We start from the raw sequence: 13355 nt of genomic DNA on the forward strand, positions 1-13355 counted from the left end.
TTCTAGCCTTCTAGGTTCCATGGCTAGGCCTAAGAGTTAAACTGATATAAGACAGATTAACAGGAGAAAAACCTGCAAATTCTGTTCAATATTTTCTTTTTTTTTTTTTAATTTTTATTTTATGATAGTCACAGAGAGAGAGAGAGAGAGAGGCAGAGACACAGGCAGAGGGAGAAGCAGGCTCCATGCACCGGGAGCCCGACGTGGGATTCGATCCCGGGTCTCCAGGATCGCGCCCTGGGCCAAAGGCAGGCGCTAAACCGCTGCCCCACCCAGGGATCCCACAATATTTTCATTGGTATGCAGGAGTCCTCAAAAAGAACAGGAAGACTTGCGGATGCCTGGGTAGCTCAGCAGTTGAGCATCTGCCTTCAGCTCAGGTCATGATCCGGGGTCTGGGGATCAAATCCCACATCCGGCTCCCTGTGAGGAGCCTGTTTCTCCCTCTGCCTATGTTTCTACCTCTCTTTCCATGTCTCTCAGGAATAAATAAATAAAATCTTAAAAAAGAAGAAGAAGGAGAAGGAGAAGGAGAAGAAGAAGAAGAAGAAGAAGAAGAAGAACAGGAAGACTCAAAGAAGCCATAGGCCCAAAAGTGTATATATCTCTTGAAACAATGAACAATAAAGTGTGAGGATGTGGTAAGATAAAGGCCCTTGGGCTGAGGCAGTTAAATTGTGGGACGGCAGCTAGGAAATAGATGGAAGAACCAATGTAAGATCAGGGTTATTTTAGCAGGTGTCTTTGTACAGATTCACTTCAGTGGTGACTCTCTGTCTCAGGTGTTAAGAATGTTCTTTTCTTCGTATAGGGAGGGCACCTTCTTCATAGAACATTTTATGACAAGCTTTGAGGTAGAAAGGGGGAGTTCAGCAAGCTCTTTCTGCATGCTATTTCTCAAGCACCTTTAGGTCAAAATGATCAATATGCCACAGTGGTGTATTTTGGGGTGGCCTATTCTGAACCCCTTCACTAGGCATTAGCAGTCCTGGATGTATTCACTCCATAAACAACTATTTATTTATTGCTTACTAAGCCCTTAGTGCCAGTGATACAAACATGAATTCCCTTGAGGAATTTAGCCCAGGGGCATTCAAACAAATAAGTAGTGGCAGTGAGAGCCCTGTGAACTTGGACATGTCCTTTAATCTTTCCAATCTCTGTTTTTCACCAGCAGAAAGGGTTGATATGTCTCTTTCTTGGGGCTTATTCTTGCTAAATGAGAAACAACTGAAACAACACAATTCCGCACTTTGCAAACTAAACACAAGTAACAAGATGGTAGAATTGGGTTCTTAGGACTCTAATAAAACCGATCCTGGTCAAAAATGAGACACACCTCAATCCAGTTAGAGTTTTAGGAAGAAATGGCCCTGAAGAAACTATTGCATGCCAATTGGACATCTCAAGCAGATGGACGATACAGAAAGGAATCTTGGCTTCTCACCTGTCTCCTCCACTCCCTTAATGCCTCAAGCCCAAGGGAGAGAAGAAGCATGGTTCAAAATACATTTCTAATAGTTAGCAGAAGACTCCTGCCTGACCCACATGAGAGGGAACTAATAAAGCAGAGTGTAGATGGACCTTGGGACATAGAGAGGTAGGAGAGGGCCTAATGAATTGCTTTGGTAGTGAATCCAACAGGGAGTTGCTGTGTTGGGATTGCATTATCCACTCTGAGTTTGCCTAAGCAAGAGATAGGAATGTTTCCTGTTGGCCAGAATAAACTACTCAGGAGAGAACAGGCTCTGTTACTCCTGAGTCTGGCTGAGTTGGGCCACGTGGAGGTATGAGGTGACCTTAGTGGAAGAAGGCTCAATGCATACTCTGGATATCCAAGGACTGAGCGAGGGGTCTCTGGTGAACACCTTGGGTATAGATGCCTCCATGGAGGTAAATCCAATTACAGGAAAGAGGAGCCCAGCAAGGGAAAAATCCGTGAGACTGCCACATAGGAGAAAGAATCCATTTTTATCCTAAGTCCCTGTGAGCCAAGATTTCCAAAAAAGGCTGCTTTTACCATCTGCCAAGTCAGAGAGCCAAAGCCACCTAGCCAAGTAGACCATGGTCTTATGCATCTCTCTCTCCCTTCTCCCACGCTACATTTGACCCTAAGGAGGAGGTGAGCAGAGAACATGAAGGAAGAAGAGGAGACAAACTTGCTCCCACTCCTACTAGAGGCTTCAGGCTGAAAGAGGAGAGATTTTAGGATTTCAGATTTCAGCAAAAGGGATCTGATGTTAAATTATATTTGGAGTTTTGACTTCCCATGGCCCTGGACATTGTCAAGAGTGAATTAAAGCTATGTTTATGGTTTAAAATGACCATAGGGCCATTGTCTACCTTACTCAACAGAACAGACATGAAAGTAGCCCAGGTCTTTGCCTGGAATCAGTTGAAGATTACCCCCAACTAACAGAATAGAGAGAAAGTAAGAACCATAAATAAAGATGTATTTGCTCAAAATCCATATGTCATTAACCATATGTATACATCATATAAATTGGAATAATTCTAATAAATCATATAAATTGGAATAATTCTAACAGTGTTATTTCATTTTCTTGAAAAGCAGTTTTTAATAGTGAATTATTGCCAAAGTTACCATAATAGACTTTTTCCCTAATTCCTTATTCTTAAGTTAAAATATGGGTAAAGCCTATTGATGGCATGGTAATGACTATAGGTCATGCCACAGATCTGAGATCAAAGGTCAACTGAAGAGTCTGGGCAACAATTTTATTAGAGGGTGATGCATTTCCCTGGTAATGTTGATTCAATCACTCCCCCTCCCTTGAAATTTAGGGCTTTCTTCAAATTTTGGAAACATGAACAGTTGCTGTATCATGCCTCATGCCTCAGTGCTCAAGTTTCTGTGATCTGTCAGTCAAGTGGAATCCTTAGAAGCACCAACTGGCCCCACTTGGCAACGAAATTGAGTGTAGATAGAATAATTATGCTATGCACCTGTGCCTCTATGCCACCCTAATAAAATCTCCAAAAGTGTGTTCTTGTGCTCCCCACCATTCTACTCAGGAAATTGAAGTTTCTTATAAAGGATATTTAAAAGAAAAGCCATGCGATTCAAATAAGGATAACACTCTAAATTCTGCCATTTAGAGTATTCCTAAAATATGCCTAATGTGCTGATTAAGTCATCTCGTAGTCAATATAGTGGTTTAAATTGAAATCTGCCCAAGAAAATAGGTTGACTCCTTGACTTTAGCCTTGAAAAAATTATAGTTGTGTATAGAAAGCAGGCACTTATAATTGAGGATTGAAAGGGTGGAAAAAGAAAAAATGTCCTCCTTCTCCCCAAAGGTCCTCTTCTAGACCTGCAACTCTGATTTCTTCTCTCACTTTCCCCCTTTCTACCCCAACATCTCCAAGTTTTATTTGGAACAGTTTCAAGATTGATGAAGCACCTTCCTTAGTTTCTGTTGTGTTGCCTTGAGGTCACAATGCTTATCTTTCAGACAGTCACTGCCTCCTCCTTCACCTCCCACCAATTGTCAGTGACAGCTAGGTTTAAAAAAACAATCCCCTCAGTGTCAGGAAGATCGCTGCTAATTAAACTCAACCAGAGTATTTGCTGAGTGTTTGGTGGCTGTCCTTCATTGTGCATTTTTCCTAACATCTTCTTATCCCAGAGTTAATTATACCAAAAGACAGCAGATTGTCTGAACCTCAGGGGAGAATTTTTCCCCAGTTTGCATTTTTGCTGTTATTCTTAGAGCATTACTCTCCATCATTTGTTGAGGAAAGTATCTTGAAAAGAAGACAGAATCTACAATAGAAGTTTTAAATGATAAGAAGGCTGATACTTAGTTAACATTTACTACATGGTATTAGGCAAAAAATATATACAGAAATATACGGCAGTGTATTTTACCACAGAGGCATATCAACAGGCTTAGGATAATTTGGGACTCTAAACAGAAACACATTCTTCATCAATACATCAGAGAAGCTATTCACATATCATTATATGCTTAAAAGAAATGTAAGGTGTGGACCACGCTCCTGGAGATGATCTAACCTAGTTGAATTGATCTGAATCTTTCGAATTTCATGGACTAATAACTTTTTAGAGAAAAAAAATGGGAGGGACATACAAAAGAAAGACGTCAACTTTTTCTTAGTGTCCAGCTAACCAATAAAAATTACTAACTTACAAAGTGAACTCTATAGGCCAGACATGGGTCTAAGAGCTTTATTTATTTCATTTAGGACTTTTAGCAACCCTTCTGCCATTTTATAAATATCTATAAAACATGACTAATTATTAATATCATCAACATATTATATGTTATGCTATTGATATATAACTATATATAACATAATGTATGTACATGTATGTATGCATGTGTGCACATGCATACGTGCATATGCACATATATAGTTATTGTCCCCACTTGTCAGGGAGCTGAGGTCCACAGACATCAATTTCAGCAACACGAGATTTGAATACAACCATTCTGACCCCCAAAACCCTTAACCACTATGCTTACATCACTTGATCCCATCATTTTGTGAAAAAGCTTTATCTTAATCCTAAAAGAATAAAGAAACCAACTAACTGCAAAATAAAGATCTGTGATACAATGCATTTAGCTTTATGATAAAAAGCTACATTGTCTTCATTTTGGTAATTTCATATGAATCTAAAGAGACTGGCATGTGGGGCCCAGAGAACAACTTTGAAGAGACAAGCCCTATACTTATAAAATATAATGCAAATATAAATATAATGCAGGGAGCCAATTTGTGATTCAAGTGAGTAATATAGATCACAAGTGCTAAGGAAGCAGAGCTCACCCTGCACTCTGAAAAACCAAATGGTAGAAAGGAGTAGAATTTCAAATAGACAGAGGACATAGGCAAAACTCTAAGGAAGGAAATAACAGGAGAGTATGAAGGGTGACTATACTAGCTTGGCTCAATCAGAAATTTGACCCAAGATAAATAGTACAAACTATAGGCCCATGAACTCTGTAAGACTTACAGGTATGTTTGTTTGAACTGCACAGTATTTTTTTTAAAGCATTCTAGCTTTAAAAAATATAACCTACTTTCAGAAAAATGCACCAATTACATATGTACTGCTTGATAAATTGTTACAAATTTTGAATGCACCCATGTAATTTCTCACAGATCAAGAAACAGTACACCTACGAGCATGGGATAAGTCTCCCTCATGCCCCCTGCCAGTCATTACCCCCACTCCAAAAGTAATCACTATCCTGATTTTTGTCACCATGCATTAGTTTGTCTGATTTTGAACTTTATATAAATGGAATCACATAGTGCATATAATTTTGTGTCTGTCTTTTTTTGTGTGAGTGAGATTCATTCACATTATTTCAGGTAACAATCATGCATTCCCTCTTACTGCTGTGTAGTATTTCATTTATTAATATACCACATTTTATGTATATAGTCTTATTGTTGGACTTTTGTGTTTGCTGTCAGTTTAGAGGTTTTATAAATGAAACTCCTCTGAATATTTGGGTATGTGTCTTTTTTAAAATGTGTTTTTTAAGTTTCTTTTATATTTATTTCTTATTTTTACATTTTATTTTTCTTAATTTTATTTAAATTCAATTTGTGTACATTTCTGACAGAAATGGAATTGCTAGATCATAGCACAGGTGTGTATGCTCAGCTTTAGGGGATACTACCAAGCAGTTTTCCAAGGTGGTTGTGTTTGATTATACTCCCATCAACAGTGTGTCTCATTGTAGTTAATATGCATTACCTTAATCATTATTGAGATGACTACTTTTTTCAGTTGTTTATTGGTCATTTAGACATCCTCTCTTATGAAGTTCTAGGCTATTTTTCTATTGGGTTGTATATTTCTTTCTGATTAATATACTGACTTTTGAAATATATTCTAGGGGATCCCTGGGTGGCTCGGTGGTTTAGTGCCTGCCTTCCACTCAGGGCGTGATCCTGGGGTCCCAGGATCAGGTCCCACATCAGGTTGCCTGCATGGAACCTGTCTCTCCCTCTGCCTCTGTCTCTGACTCTCTCTCTCTCTCTCTCTCTGTGTGTGTGTGTGTGTGTCTCATGAATAAAATAAAATCTTTGAAAAAAATAAATAAAATATATTCTACATGTGATTAATTTGTAAAATATGTATTTTATAAAACAACCTTTTTCACTCTTTTATTGGTATCTTTTAACAAACAGAAATTCTTACTTTTAACTTATGGCTAGTATTTGTTACAACCTGTTTAAAAAAATCTTGGCTTCTCCTAATGCATCTATGATCTCTTCCTTATAGTTACTGTTTTATGTTTCACATTACATATATAGTCCATTTGGAAGTGATCCTTATATATACGGTACAGTAGAGATCAAGATTTATCTTTTTCCATATGGATATCCAATTTTCCCAGAATCATTTTCTTAAGAGATTATCTTTACTCATTGCACTACAATGTCGCCTTTGTCATAAATGAAGTGAAAAAATCTATGTGGTTTTTGCTTTCACACTCTGTTCTATTTGTCTATCTTTACATATAATACTTTACTTCTGGTAGTGTGTACGTCCTTCAGCTTTGTTCTTTTCATGATTGCTTTGGCTAGTCTTAGCCCTTTGTATTTTATAATTGACTCATTCTCACATATACAAAATAAAATGTGAAATTGCATTGAATCCATAGGTTAATTTGGGGGAGAGTTTGCACCTTTATAATATTGAGTCTTCTAATTCATGAACACGGTATATCTCTTTGTTTCTTTAGAATTGCTGTCATTTACTTAATGCTACACAAAAGTTTATTTGAAAATCTGAAGATTTTATGTACAAATAAGGATTTTCAGCTTCTCTTGAAAATAAGAGTATCTGGCAGAACCAGTCCAAAACTCCTATGTGGCAACAATAAGCAAGAGCTGCCCACCGTAACTGGGTCACGTGTTTTTCAGTTCAACACAGTTCTTACCACAAACAAAATACTTTAATCTGGACTCACTGACTTTACTCATTTACTTTACCTGCAGGGCCCATAATCTGTGGGAGTAAACAATGGAAATTGTGAGAAACACGAGAACTAATGTTCATTTATTCATTCCTTAAATATTTATTAAATACTAACTATGTGTCAAGCACTATGCTACTTGTTGGGATATACCAATAAACAAAAAAGAACATCGTTATTGTTATATTTTAATCCTGAAGACTTTTTAAGGATTTTATTTATTTATTCATGAGAAACACACAGAGAGGCAAAGACTTAGGTAGAGGGAGAAGCAGGCTCCCTGTAGAGAACCTGATGCAGGACTTGATCCCAGGACCCTGAGACCACAGCCTGAACCAAAGGCAGATGCTCAACCACTGAGTCACCTGGGCGTCCCTCCTGAAGACTTTAATACAATCATTTTAGTCCAAATTATAGCAGTGTTGAAAAATTTTAACAAGAAAATATTTTATGTGGCAGTCTTCATTTGGCCAATTTAAGGAATAGGGGTGAGAGAGGAGTAAGCACACAGAATGAGAACATGGAACACACCTCCACAGACATGGAGAAAGAGGCTGTCACTGTTCTGTCATGTTAACAGGTAACTTTTCAAGTACATCAGACCACTCTTGGTTCACTACTTTCTGAGGTTCAAAATGAGGAACACAAAAAGCTGTGCTCTAATGAGTAATGTGGACAAAGGGAGCTGCCTAGGAAGCTTCCATTCTACTGGTAGCAAACTTAGTTTGGGACCCAACCAAGAAGGTCCTTGAATTTCAACCTCAGGAATTTTAATGCTTTCCTCCTACTGATGGGCAACTGGTGGAGTTTTACTACCTGCTATTCTGAGTTTCTTAGTATTCCCACAGTAGCCTATTTCTTCACCAGATCCTAAGTTTGAGATAAATCTACCATGACCATCAGGTGAGCAATTGGGCTTCTGTAAATACGGGGAGAAAAGAAGAGCAAAAAAAAAAATGCCCCTATCCAATGAACTTTTAAAATAAAAAGGGTAAGTCAAGGGTGAGATATATTTCTTTCTTTCATGAAGAACTCACAGCACCTTCCCCACTCAGCTCAGTTTGATTTTGCTATTACAGGAAGTGCTAAAATATCAAGAGGTGTGTGTGTGTGTGTGTGTATGAGAGAGAGAGAGAGACAGAGACAGAGACAGAGACAGAGACAGAGAGATTGAGATCAGGCAGGGGAAGAGGGAGTGAAAGGGAAGTGCCATCCAATTGTTACTAATGGATTTCTAAATGTTCCCCTATGTAAAGATTTTTAGCCTTCTCTTTCTCTTGTGCCTTATGTCATATCTTGGCATCCAATCAGCCCAACCAGAGGCAGGCCCATTAACTCTTGCAGGCCCCTAGGGTACCACTGAAGCCATTCAGGGCACTTCTGCTGCTCTATTCTCTGAGTGGACTGTACAAGGATGCTCTTGAATTCAATGCACTTGTGATACATAAAGCAATCCCTTGACAGCTTGAAAGAGTTAACCTGCATCCCTCCCTAAACATTTGGACTGGTGCATGGGATTGACTGAGAAACCGGGGAGAATAGAACCTAATATCTCATTAACTGGCACAAAATTCTAGTGACATAAGCAAAAATAGACAGTATCATCTTTAGTATACAAATGGAAATACTGACAACCTCTAGAAGGTTTTGCCTACAGCCACAGGATAAGCTGATCTCAGAGCCAAAACTGTTTCCAGGTCTCCAAATGTTCCATCTGGAGCTCTGCCTATGGTTTCCTCCAAATCCAAACTCATGTAGGGAAGGGGCGGATGGAAGTATGTGAAGGGGCAGAGGTTAACACAGGAGTCCTTATGGGCCCTTCCAGGTCCAAATTTCTATGTCTTTTTTTTTTTTTCATTTCTCTGAAATGCAAATATTGGCCTGTTTCTCTGTAAATCCTGCTTGAGATGAAACTGAATTTTAAGTTTAAGATGAAACAGAATCTATAAAACCATCCCTTCCCAATTTCCTTCCTGGGCAGTAGTTACAGCCACCTCTGACCACACCAAACCCAGCAGCTTTTCCATATTTTACCTCAGTTCCCAACAGCATGTTTGCAATTTCCCATGATTCATTTTCATCTCTCTCCAGCAAACAAGGCCTCTTGTGAAATGAGAAAAGGAGAGGTCAGCACACATACTGGTCTTCTGGCTTCACAGAAAACATCACACAAACCCAGGGAAGCCTGTGTAGGGGCTGCCAGGAGGCTGCACAGCTACTTTGCATGCTGGCACTGCATTTGGATCCCTTATGAGACAGAAATCTCAACTTTAAATCACTCTGTGGTTGAGAAGGAGCTGAGAATAAAGAGGGCAAGGGTTGCCATGACTTTGCAATCAGACTGCGACCAACCCCTTCATGCCAAAGTTTAGAATAATAAACTTTGGAGCTAGAAATGAATTTAGACATCATCTGATCCAACTGACATCTTATAAACAAGAAAACTGGGCAAATAAGGAAGTGACCTATCCCAAGCCACATGACTCATAAGTGGCACAGCCAGTGGGTGAGAGCATCTCGAGTATAAGGAACAGAAAGATAGAGGCTCGTGTTACCTCAGATCATGCGGATTTGTTTTAAGGGAGCTCCAGGTAGGGATTGTCAGAGGTAGACAGCCAAACTTCACCAAGTGCTAAACACAGCAGGTACTGAGGGTACAAAAGGGTAGCTCTAGTAAATATATACCCAGTCTGCTGCTTTCGCTCTGGCAAGCACTCCTTAGATGTGGGCATCTGCTTGCTCTAATCCTTTGCTATTATTGGCACTAACTATTCTCTGCCTGTTTTTCCTGCTCTTGTTCAAATGAACACGTATATATCTGTTCTCCTCTCTGCTTCTTAATTCCTGCCTCCCAAGGCTTCTGCTTCATCTGGAGGCTTTCTGACTTACTTTCCATGTGTCTCCTACCTTTTGCCCATCTAGGCATGGTCAACTACTCTTGGAGAGACTTACACTCAAGTTCCACCAAAGGTAGGATCTGATGGGTTCACTTAGTAAGTCTGCAGTAATTCTACAGAGCTCTGCCACCAGATTTCAGGGGTACTACCGATGATGGCCATTAGGATATATCCTTGCCTGGTCAACTGAGATTGGCCAGAGAGATAATGTCAAGTGGTCATTTTCCTCAGAATGGGACTCTAGGTATAGAAAACACCTGGATCGTAATAGATTCCTCTCCAAAGTAGTACTTTGGGCTAGGTCCTATGTTTCCTCAGTTGTAGTGTAGTCTACGGTCTTGAATATGAAGATATTTCTGGAGCCAGGCTGTCTGGAGTTTAATCCCATGATCATTTGTTTCTAGCAAGTTATGCTTCAGACAAGTTATGCAATCTCATATTTCTTATATTTAATATAGAGATTATAATATTACCTGTCTTATAGGGTTGTGGGCGGACTGGAGTAATTTACATAGAATATTTAGCAGAAGATCTGACATATATGCTCAATAATATTAGATATTATTATTATTACATTGGGGCTTTTTTCCCATAGTATCTGTAATAGTTTTAAAATATATCTGCAAACTCTTTAACACTTTTCTCACAAAGGATGAAGTCTAATTTATCTCCTCTGAATATGATCCAATTTCGTGACTTGGTTCTGATACGTAGAAGGTAACAAAAGTGATGTGGCATGATTTCTAAGGCTAGGTCAGAGAAGGCACTATAGTTTCTGCTTCGTTGGAATTCTTTCTTGCCCTTGGAACTCAGCCATCTTGTTGTGAGTAATCCCAGGATCCATGGAGAAGCCACTTAGAGGCATTCCAGCTGACAGCCCAGCTAAGGTCTCAGTTGGCAACATTATCCACTGCCAGATTTGTTAGTGAATCAATCTTAGCTATTTTCAGCCCCCAGGTTTCAAGTTGTCCACCCAAGGTCTCAGACATCATAGTGCAGAGTATGTGATTCCAAGTCTGACGAACAAAATTCTGTGAGCATCATCAGTGCAAGTTGATTTATACCATTTACTTTGGAGGTAATTTAAGCAGCCATAGTAAGTAGAATAGCTCCTTTATTTCTTGACCTCTATGAGAGCACTGTTCATGGGGACTCTCACAGGAATCAGTGACATTGGATTATCTCTGAAACTTGCCTTCTACATTGCAGCTCTTCTTAACCAGAGGGTAGTTTACAATGGCCTTGGAGCTTTATAAAAATGCACAGTTCAAGTTCCACCTCCCCAGACAATGCTGGCCAGTGGATATGGGACCAAAAAAAATGTGTGCTGGGAAATGTTTCTCACTTCAGCAAAAAGAAAGAAAGAAAGAAAGAAAGAAAGAAAGAAAGAAAGAAAGAAAGAAGGAAGGAAGGAAGGAAGGAAGGAAGGAAGGAAGAAAGAAGAAAGAAAGAAAGAAAGAAAGAAAGAAAGAAAGAAAGAAAGAAAGAAAGAAAGAAAAAGAAAGGAGATCACTGACATATCTACTCCCTACCCTGAATTTGGAGGATAATCGCTGAAGATCTTCATCCATATTCATTAGGGGTTTACTAAGAATCTCTATGTGCTTGGCTCTACCACCTGGAACCCTGATGGGAAGACCACACTCCCATTCTGGGAATGAATTAGAAGTACTTTTGATTATTTCTGGCATGTAAGCTTCTTTCAATAGAATCCAGTCAGGACAGGATGATACCAAACTACAACCTCCAGTAGTGAATTTCAAATACATTTGGCCTTAAATCATCAATTTTCCCTTCAAAATCCAGAGAGCTGGGAACAAGACAAGGATGTGAGATCTACTCTCGCCACTTCTACTGTTCATTGTACTAGAAGTTCTAGCCAGCACAATTAGGCAAGAAAAAGACCTACAAGGAATCCAGATTGGAAAAGAGGTAAAACTCTCTATTTACAAATGACATGATCTTACATACAATACGGAGAGTTTAATAGTGTGTCCTTCTGAGTTTGAAGGCCAAAAGGAGTTTCTCTCCATCTCTCTCCCCCACTCCCTAGATTTCTGTGATCTTCAAAACTTAGCGTGCAAAAGACAGTTGTTAAATACAAATCCTTAGGCTCAACTCTCAGGGATGCCAATGTACTAGCCTAGAAAACTTCTAAGAAGTATCCCAGGAAAGTCTGATGCAGATGAATTTCAGAATAGACTTTGTAAAACACAGAACTAAATCTTTGAGAAGTCATTTAGCAAAATGACTCAAAGTGCCATGTCAAGAACTCCATTGCCCACTTCTGTTCTTGACTCTTCTATGTGCTAGCTCAGTGATCTTGCACAGGGCACTTAACTTCACTGAGTCTCAGTTCCTTTAGCTGTGGAATAGGATTAGTGATGGTACCTACCTCATAGGTCTGCTGTAAGCATTAAGTGCATTAACATATATGGAGCAGTTAGAGTAACTGTGCTTCTTGCCAATTATTTGCAGTAGGGTAACTATCTGGCTATGTCTGGAAGCTAGACCTTGCCTACAGACAACTACAAGATTCAGTGATACCAATAAGTATAGGAAAAAGCACAGTGAGTGCTGGTTCTCTGTCTACCTTCTTTTCTTTTCTCCCTTTCTCCTGTCCATCAGAGAAGCTATGACAAAAAGACACATTTTCTTAGAAATCAAATTAAGTCGTGGGCTAGCCAATCTTAGAGTTTGTCTTTCTCTGCCTTAAGGATCATTTCTAATCTCCTATTTGATCATGATAATTGGCATTGTACCAAGGTTTGGAGTTTTCCCTCCCATTATTTTGACTTCTGCCATTAGTGAATTTAAGTCTTCATGTTATTATTTTGGTTTTGTTTGTTTGTTACAGTGCATTTCATCAAGAGTTCATTTCCTAATGCAAACATGAGGACTAATGTTCCTAAAACTTTATGACTCATAAAATGTACTTTTCCCCACCCTACCCCCATTCACTGGCTCGATAGCAAATCTTTAACAGATTGCCTTGCACCTAGGGAGGTGGCACCCAGTGCTCACATAAATAATTTATACTGATCAACACTTGCTCAAATTAATGGAAATGATAATGTTGTAAAGAAGGCATTTTACCGGTTCCAAGGCTATTCACCAGAGGAACGTTATTGCTACCCCTGAATATGCTGGAAACCTGATAGTAGAAAGTTCAAAAATCACAGGTATAGGTCTTGTTTTTAAAACATCTTGATAGTCCACTAAGAACAGCATTTTCTTTCAGTGCAAGGTCTAATTAATACATACTATGTACTGTTCACACTTCACTGCCGGGGGGGCAGAAATAGTTCTCTCTTTGTGTGGCACTGCCATAGTTTTTCTATCAGCCAACAGTTGTGGTTTCCTGAAGTAGAAAAAAAACTGAAAAAAAAAAAAAAAAACACAGTTCAGAGAGAAGGAATCAGAGTGGGCTAGTGATTCATGCATCCTCAGGAAGAGGTTGGACATGACCTCT

The 13355-nt window shown here is 39.2% G+C and overlaps 2 long non-coding RNA genes across 3 annotated transcripts in view; one reads left to right on the forward strand and one right to left on the reverse strand.

The window, feature by feature from the left end:
* LOC121485624 overlaps positions 1-9710 on the reverse strand; it is a 68041-nt gene extending 58331 nt beyond the window's left edge. For both annotated transcript variants that reach the window (XR_005986335.1, XR_005986334.1), the window contains exons 1-2: positions 9542-9710; positions 9021-9089 (exon numbers count right to left, since the gene is read on the reverse strand). This is a non-coding gene — a long non-coding RNA (uncharacterized LOC121485624). The remainder of the gene's footprint in view (positions 1-9020; positions 9090-9541) is intronic.
* Positions 9702-13355, forward strand: part of LOC121485626 — a 42552-nt gene continuing 38898 nt past the window's right edge. Inside the window, exon 1 of the long non-coding RNA XR_005986340.1 lies at positions 9702-9956. This is a non-coding gene — a long non-coding RNA (uncharacterized LOC121485626). The remainder of the gene's footprint in view (positions 9957-13355) is intronic.

The sequence above is a fragment of the Vulpes lagopus genome, chromosome 2 (assembly GCF_018345385.1).
Source record: "Vulpes lagopus strain Blue_001 chromosome 2, ASM1834538v1, whole genome shotgun sequence".
In the NCBI taxonomy this organism is placed as follows: domain Eukaryota; kingdom Metazoa; phylum Chordata; class Mammalia; order Carnivora; family Canidae; genus Vulpes; species Vulpes lagopus.